The following is an 8,299-nucleotide window of genomic DNA, read 5'->3' as shown; positions in this document are numbered from 1 at the left end:
TACTACAACTTTCATTTAGACCCTGTTGGCTAGTTCTCATTCTATCTCGGATTTACAAAACTGTATCGTATTTATCACGCTCGAAGAGTAGAGACTAAGATTCGTCTATATCTTTCGTATACGAGCTCTGCTTTTGACATTCTTTATATCCACGCGTAGGTAAAAACAAGATCTACAACTTTTATTTTGACTCCGTTGGTTAATTCTCTACCGATTTTAAATTTAACAGTATGAGGAGATTATAATGTTAAATGTCCGCGTAAAATTCATAACTTCTACATACGGACTCCGTTTTCGTCTGTCTTTTTGTCATTGAGTTCCTATTAATGAGATCTTCAATTCTCATTTAGGTTGTGTTGGCCAAAAACCGCTCGATCTAAAATTCGAATTTCGGGTTGTGCACAACTAAGCCAAATCTTAGAAAATTCATAACTTCCTCATACGAAGTCAGATTTGGGCGTTCTTTTTATGGACGCTCTCGGTTTAACATATTCTAAAATTTTCGTTTAAATTGCTATGTATAAAAACCGCTCTATCGTAAATTCACTTTTTACGCTCCCCGGTGTCGTGTCGGTTTTGCCGCGAAACTTCGACGGGTCATAACTTCTTCGTTATAACTCGGATTTCGGCGTTCTTTATATGTACGGAAACCTTGTAACATATACTAAAACTTGGTTAAGATTAATCCTTCTAAATAATCTTCCATCAAAAACTCATTTTGATGCTTATTGTATCTAAATTGACTAGCCGGAATCTGCGGGCGTTACATGTTCATCTCCCTTCTACCGGCTTTAGGCGGTGGTGGAAGTGCTACTGGCGGTATCCTTGGTGGTGGTGGTGGTTGTGCTTTGATAAATAAACTTGATAAAAACAAAGAGGCAAATAACGAAGGAGGGGTGGGGAGGGGTGTTTAAATTTTATTTTTTTATTTATTTTAATAACTAAACTTAATAAAAAATGAAAAGAGAGAACACCAAGGGTAAACTCGACCTTGAACTTGGCCGAAAAGTCACTCCAAGTCATCGCATCTAAAGCTACATCATCTCCAATGGCATGTCTGACCTCCTCCCACCAGTTACGTGCCCTGTTCTTTAGAAGACAGGAAGCAAGTCGGACCTTGTCCCCCTCGGGACATCGACTCGTACGGAAGGCGTTGGCGACATCAGCCAACTACCAGCTGCTAGCAATGGGGTCCCGAGCCCCATGATAGTCTGGAGCTCCATAAGCTCGGAACTCCCTAAAAGTCATCGTGCGCGCCCCTAGCATGGCCGCCATCTCAGTGTGGAATGCAGCCAACATGGCGGCCATTCACCCCACCTCTCATCAAGTATCTCCAAGATGCCCTCCTTGACCATACCGAAGATCACATGAGTCTGGTCTAAAATACTACGTGTGACCTCAGATGAAATGAACTCTCTCATCTGCTCGTCGAGCTGCCCGACTCCAGAGCCTGAGCCTGATCCCTCACCGACACCTGAACTGCCAATTGGTCTAGTGCGTAGCATCACCATAATGAAAATACTCCATAACAAACATCAATATACTCATCATAACTCGAGGGATCTCACATACTACAAGTTCCTTGGGTTGATCTCAGCCTTCCTTGATTCGAGTACAAATCCTCTGCTTTTAGTAGTACGGGCCCATACTACCTTCCACATCTATCCGTACTTTCCTCAAGAACTGCATCGATTCCACCAAGTCCCTTCTACTACTACTGCTTTCTGCTAATCTCATCCTAGGCTTGCCCTAAGGTAATATCCGACCTACTCTTCGTCATCAGTTGCATAAGAAGTCCCTGCTATCTCCCCCTAACTAGCTCGCGAATACTATTACATATCACTAAGACCAGATAATTTTCGAATGAGAGGTCCTACCCTACAACGGTTAGACTCAAACAAGAGGTGCGAAATAGAGCTAAACCCAACCTTCTGAAATTATTTAGTCCTCATAATATGTAACTTAACATATTCGTTTACTAGTTAGTTAAAGATAACCAGGGCTCCTAAAAGCACAAAGCAAGCAGCATTTGAGCATTGAGTAACCATAATCAAGCGTATCCTACTTAGGCCATCATATTACTGACTAATCAGTACTAGCATACAGTTCAAGAAGCCCATACAGCAGGCATATAAGGCATCCTTCCTAGATCCTTAGCCCTAAACTAGCATGCAGTTCTCATACACATATAATAGGCATACAAGGCATCATTTCTAGATCCTTAGCCCTAATCTAGCATGCACTTCTCATAATCATATCATAAATAAACTTGTATTGGTAATTTGGGAGTACTTACTTGAGCTCGGCTGATTGCATGCACCATACCCTTTTCTCTTTTCAAAATCCCTTTTTGTAAAAATGGTTTTTCTATTTATAAAAATTTTATACCAAGTCCTAAGTTTGAGTTTAGACACACCCGAGAGTGTGCCCGAATCCCTCAAACCAAGGCTCTGATACCAACATGAAACATCCCAAAAACGTGGTCCAAAAATTTCATTTTTAATTATTAATAAAACCATGGTCATCAAACATCACATGAAAATCATAAGTTATTGTTTCTCAAAGCATCTGTCAAAACATAAAAAGGTAAAAACATCACAGGCTAAAATCATGGTGTGTGCACTGCAATCATCCCGAGCTCTTCCCCTTGCTACCGGAAGTACTTGAAATGAAAACTGAAAACTATAAGCACGAAGCTTAGTGAGTCTCCCCAAACTACCACATACCATACACATAATCATGCTACTAGGAGATATGGGTCCCACCCACACTCAAGGACATTCGGTCCCCACCCACACTCCGCTAACTAGGAGATACGAGCCCCGCCCACACTTTGTTGACTACGAGATACAGGCCCCGCCCACACTCGGCTAACTATGAGATACGGGCCCCGCCCACACTCAGCTACTAAGCATACATATAAGTATCACACAGACAACAAGTATAATCAAATCTATCAATCAGTCCTATATCCATACTCAAATAATGCTTATGAGATATGGCTCACGCCCACACTCGGCTACTAATCAATACACATAACATATACATGCCGACCTTCGTGCCTTCGACCCGTTCACACAATGAGCAAACTCACCTCGTTATCATTATCACAATAACACTTAGTCAAAATCCAATAATCCTTCTTAGGGTAAAATGACCATTTTCCCCTTGGTCAAAGTCAACATTTTGGATTGACTCGACTCGCCGAGTTGACCCATCAACTCGTCGAGTTCCGTAAATCAGAAACCCTGAAATCGCGATCCAACTCGTCAAGTTTCTCCTATATGCAGAATCGGGACTTTCCAACTCCACTCGTCGAGTCCATCCTGAACTCATCGAGTCTTTCCTTCTACAGGGTTGGGGCATTTCGACCCAACTCATTGAGTTCCTTTATGAACTCATCGAGTTCTTCAGTCTGATAAGCTATCTTAATAGATTAAGCTCCTATCCTTCAGATCTAAGCTCCATACTTCATATACATACTGAAAATGTCCTTTTAAGGGTAAAGTTTCCAAATTTACCCATAAATACCCTTCCTTAATGGGTTTAGCTCAAACCCTAACTCTTTAAGACCTTGATATTGATGCAAAAGCCATTAATACTTCAAGCTAAGGCATACAAACTGAGATCTAGACCCTAGACACTACATGAACACGTAAAGTCTCTAACTTTCTCTCCATGCATGGCCTTTTGGAGCTTAAAAGGCCAAAATGACATCCTAAAGCTTGCATGGGGCTTCAATGGCCATAAAGTTTGCACCTTTATGCCATGAAAGCCCTTCAAGGTCCTAGATTTGGAAGTATACTCACTTGGGACGTCTACTTCCCAAAGATCAAGATATTTGGACCAAAACCCCAATAAAAGTGAAAATGAAGAGATCTAAGAAATCATTAAGCAAGTTTAAGACTTGCTTACCAAAAAGGCAAAAAGTGACGAGGATGAGATGAAGTTTCTGGATCTACTCACTCCTTATGTCCTCAAGCTTCTTCTTCCAGAAACTTCAAATACACAAGTTTTCTCTCAAAAATGACTCACAGGCTCACACAAGGCATTAGGGTTTCGAGATTCAGGGTTTGGGACTTGGAGGCTGTAAATGAGGCCAGTCTTTGGAGGTTAAGGTGTTTAAATAGGGTGCAAAACCCTGAAAATTAGGGTTTCACTCTGCCAGTCCTACTCGTCGAGTTGAGGCTCTCAACTCGTCGAGTAGACTTTACAACCCGCGTCCAAATCCATTCCTACTCGACGAGTTTGGGGCCTCCAACTCATCGAGTTTCTATACAAAGCGAATAAATCTTCAATTAAATACATATCAGAAACTAAACGTTACAATATGTGAGAGAATATAACTTATATAAGAGAAGAAGTGGGTTGATGTTTGTACATATTGATGATTTGGGATGCATGCGTTAACCTTCAAAATAAAAACCGAGATAAAAATGATATTTTTTAAATTTGGTTCGGTTCGGTTTTTATCAATTTTTATGTTTCCTAAAATCGAAACCGAAACCAATATTTCGGTTTTAAAAAAAAAAAACTCAAACCCAAATCGTCAGTTTCTACTTCATATTAGGTTTTTCGGTTTCAATTTTGTCTGGGTTTTGATTTTCGGGTTCTGTTTTTGCTCACACTTACTAAAAATGTGCTTTAAAAAATATGTAATTAACACAAGAATAATATGTTTATAAACTCTTGCCGGTATTTTTAGAGACCAGTTTTGCATCACTCTTATTCGGTCTTGGACCAATCTCTTATCGGTCTCGGAATAGTCTGTTTTTTTTTTCCAAATGGGTCCCAGATGGTCTCAGATCGGTAATTTTTTCGCTATACCTTTTTTATGACCACTTTTTTTGGTCCGATCCTGTTTTAGACAAATTGAGTCTCGATCTTTTCTTGGAACCGATTGAAGACGGTCTCTCTCTCTCTCTTTTTTTTTTTTTTCTTCATGTCTGGATGTGCGGCCCACTGTTAATATCATTGTTTTCTTCAAACAAAAAAAAAACACATTAAGCCCAATCTAGATCCATTTCAATTCTCAACCCAATAAGCCATTTTACAAAAGGCATGAAATATGGCAGTTCCGCATGAACCATATCAATATGAAATTGACAACATCTCATGTTGGAGCTCATCGGAGATTTATTGGATCAAATAGATTTCAACGATATCAAATAAATTATTACTAGAATTTTTTATTTTATTTTATTTATTTATTTAATTTTTTGCAGTTTTTTCATTTTTGTTTGTAAATTTATAATTTCTGACATATAGTTCTTTTTTACTATTATGTTTTTATTCAATTCAATTCAATGAAAATTTCCCCCTATTTTACTATTATTCCCTATTTTACTATTATTCAGTGTAAAAGTCCAGATTAGTCCCTAATTAATTTCTAGATAGTATGCGACCGACTAGACAACGCCTAACGATTAATCTCCACCTAAACAACTAGTAAAGTTGTCGAAACCAATGAATCTTTAATATTTTAAAGAAGTTATATCTCAATAAAAATTATTTGTAGAACTATTAATATTGTAGTAGTCATATTAACTTATTTTGTTATGATCGACCAACTAATCTCTAATCGCTAGTCGATCGACTTAATAACGTCTATAGACTTTTACAACCTGGCTAATATTAAACCAATTTCAATAGTTTTCTTTTATTAGTTGAACCCATAAATAAACTCAATAAAAAATTCCAATTGTTGAGAGAACTTGAACTTGTTCATTTGTTCATCAAAAAGTTTAGTGAAAATTGGCCTTAACGTAACTATTTGTCTTTGTTTATCCCATCTTTGAAGGAATACATATTCACACACTAGCAATGCATGGTTTAAAGGGAGTTTGAGATAGTTTATTTAACTTAACTAGTCTCTATTCGTGAAAGCGACAAATAATTATTTTTCACAATTATTTTTGTTCAAGAACATGCTATATTATTTCAAGTAACATCCATATCTTTATTTTTCTCAACAAATCATTACATTCTCTTCTCAATCATCTTCAAACAAATACTTAATCAACTTAAAAAAAGTATAATTATATTGCTTGGATCGACATACTTTTACCATTTGTTATGCTTGTTTCATTTTGATTCGGAATCTCACTTCATTACAAGTTGATATTTCTAGTTTATATGTTACATTAGCAATTGCTTGAAAGAAAATACATTGAAGCACAATATTGTCATGACATATTTAAAAAAATGGTATTAGCGTGAAAAAAAATCATTTGTTAAAAGTTGTTTATAATACTACAAAAACGATTAAAATAATATATATAAGTCTAAGGTTCCAAGTTCGCAAAGGCAAACAAACGAATTGGCTGAAACTTACTATATAAAACTTTGGAAACGTTTAATACATTGGCTTTCATAAGTCAAACATAATTTTCTTGGAAGGGAAATAGTTTTTAATAAAATAAAGAAAGTGATAAGATGACAATTACTTTTCTTTTGGTGGACGTTTCTTTTGGTGGACATAAATTCATCTTCATTTCATTTTGACATTTCACATTTCAATGAACACAAGATCATCGACAAAAATGGCTTTCCATAAATATTTTCCTATAATATACGTTGCTGGTTTAGATTAATAATAAAGTCAATTTTGTTTATGATTGTAAAATATGTTTCTCTTTTCCTATATTATATTGTTTTGTAACAACTTGTAAAATACTTCCGTTATTGTAGGAGTTCTATTGATTTAGTCTATTCTACTTTGCTAGTCTTCTGTATGTAGTTGAGTTGTGCCGTATATTTCTAATTCATCTTTGTATTTATACCAATGTATTCTATTGTATCAAACACAGTGAAATTGAATCTTTGTTAGCCTTTACATGGTATCAAGAGTCGCATAGTTTTTTTTTTCTCGTCTTCTCCCAATCGTCTCTGTTCAATGGCTCACCCAAATTCCTCACTCCTTAATCTTGCAATCGACAGTTCCTCTACTCTCAATTTTCAGATTCTCTCCATCAGCATCAAACTCGATCGTGACAATTACTCCCTTTGGCGGTCCATTATCATTCAAGCCTTAGAGACATTCGATCTTGAGGGTTTTGTTCTTGATCCTCGCCCTCCACCAACAACCACTTCTGTTACTGATGATAAAGGTGCTACCACCACCGAACCCAATGCTGAATTCACCATGTGGAAGAAACGGGACCGTTTTGTCCTCCTCTGGCTTAAATCTACCTTATCTGAGAGTGCCCTAGCTAGGGGTGAGCAAACCCAAACCAAGAAACCGAAAAACCGACTAAAACCGACGAAACCGAAACCGAAAAAACCGAAACCGACGGTTAGGGTTCGAATTTTCTAGAAACTGAAAAGTCGGGTTTGGTTTCGGTTTTTACCTAGAAACCGACCCATCCAACCCAAGAAATCGGCCCATACTTAAAACCGACAAACCGCCCCAAGAAACCGATTCATCCAACCCAAGAAACGGACCCATACTTGATTGTGTTTTTGTTGTAATAGACTATTTGGGGATTTGGTAGTAACTTATAATAGACTATTTGGTTATAAGGCTCATGTTTCTTAAAGTATTTAACTTCAATTTGGTGTTTTTTGAAGTATTTAACTTCTTGCTTTATTTTTGGAAAATGGGTTTGATTCAAAAACCCATGGGTTTAAACCCAAAACCCGTCAGTGTATGGGTTGAACCCAAGAAACCGAAAAACCGCCCAAACCGACCTCATAACCCAAGAAACCAAACCGATCAGAAACCGATCCTATTGGGTTCTGAAAACCAGAAACCGACCATTTATGGGTTGGGTTGGGTTTGGGTCCAAAACCGACCCAAACCGACCCATGCACAGCCCTAGCCCTAGCCCTCGTTGTTCGTTCCACCTCTTCCTACATGGCCTGGCATGCCATCGAAAAGACCTTCCAGGCACACACTAGGGCACGGAGAATGGCTATGCAGGTTCAATTGCAATCTCTTGTTAAAGGCTCTCTGTCCATGATGGACTATCTTCAGCAGAAACGATCCATAGCTGACTCCCTTGCAGAAAATATCTACCCAATATCTGAAGAGGACCTTGTTGGTCACATCTTGTCTGGCCTCGACTCCTCTTATGGTCCATTCTACACTGATGTCATGTTGCGACCTGATCCTATCTCAGTTGATGATCTCGCTGGTCTTCTACTTCAAGAAGAGGCTCGTTTGGAACAGGAGATTACTCGTCAAGGTGCTCTTCTATCCCAACCAAATACCCAATCGCTATCTGCTACCTCTGTTGCATCTGCTTACTCTGCAAATCGCTCATCTCCAAGAAAGGTTAATTCCTCCAATACCGGTCCT

This window comes from Lactuca serriola, chromosome 6 (genome assembly GCF_051521515.1).
Source record: "Lactuca serriola cultivar US96UC23 chromosome 6, Lser_US96UC23_V15, whole genome shotgun sequence".
NCBI lineage: Eukaryota > Viridiplantae > Streptophyta > Magnoliopsida > Asterales > Asteraceae > Lactuca > Lactuca serriola.
This window is presented reverse-complemented; position numbering follows the sequence as displayed.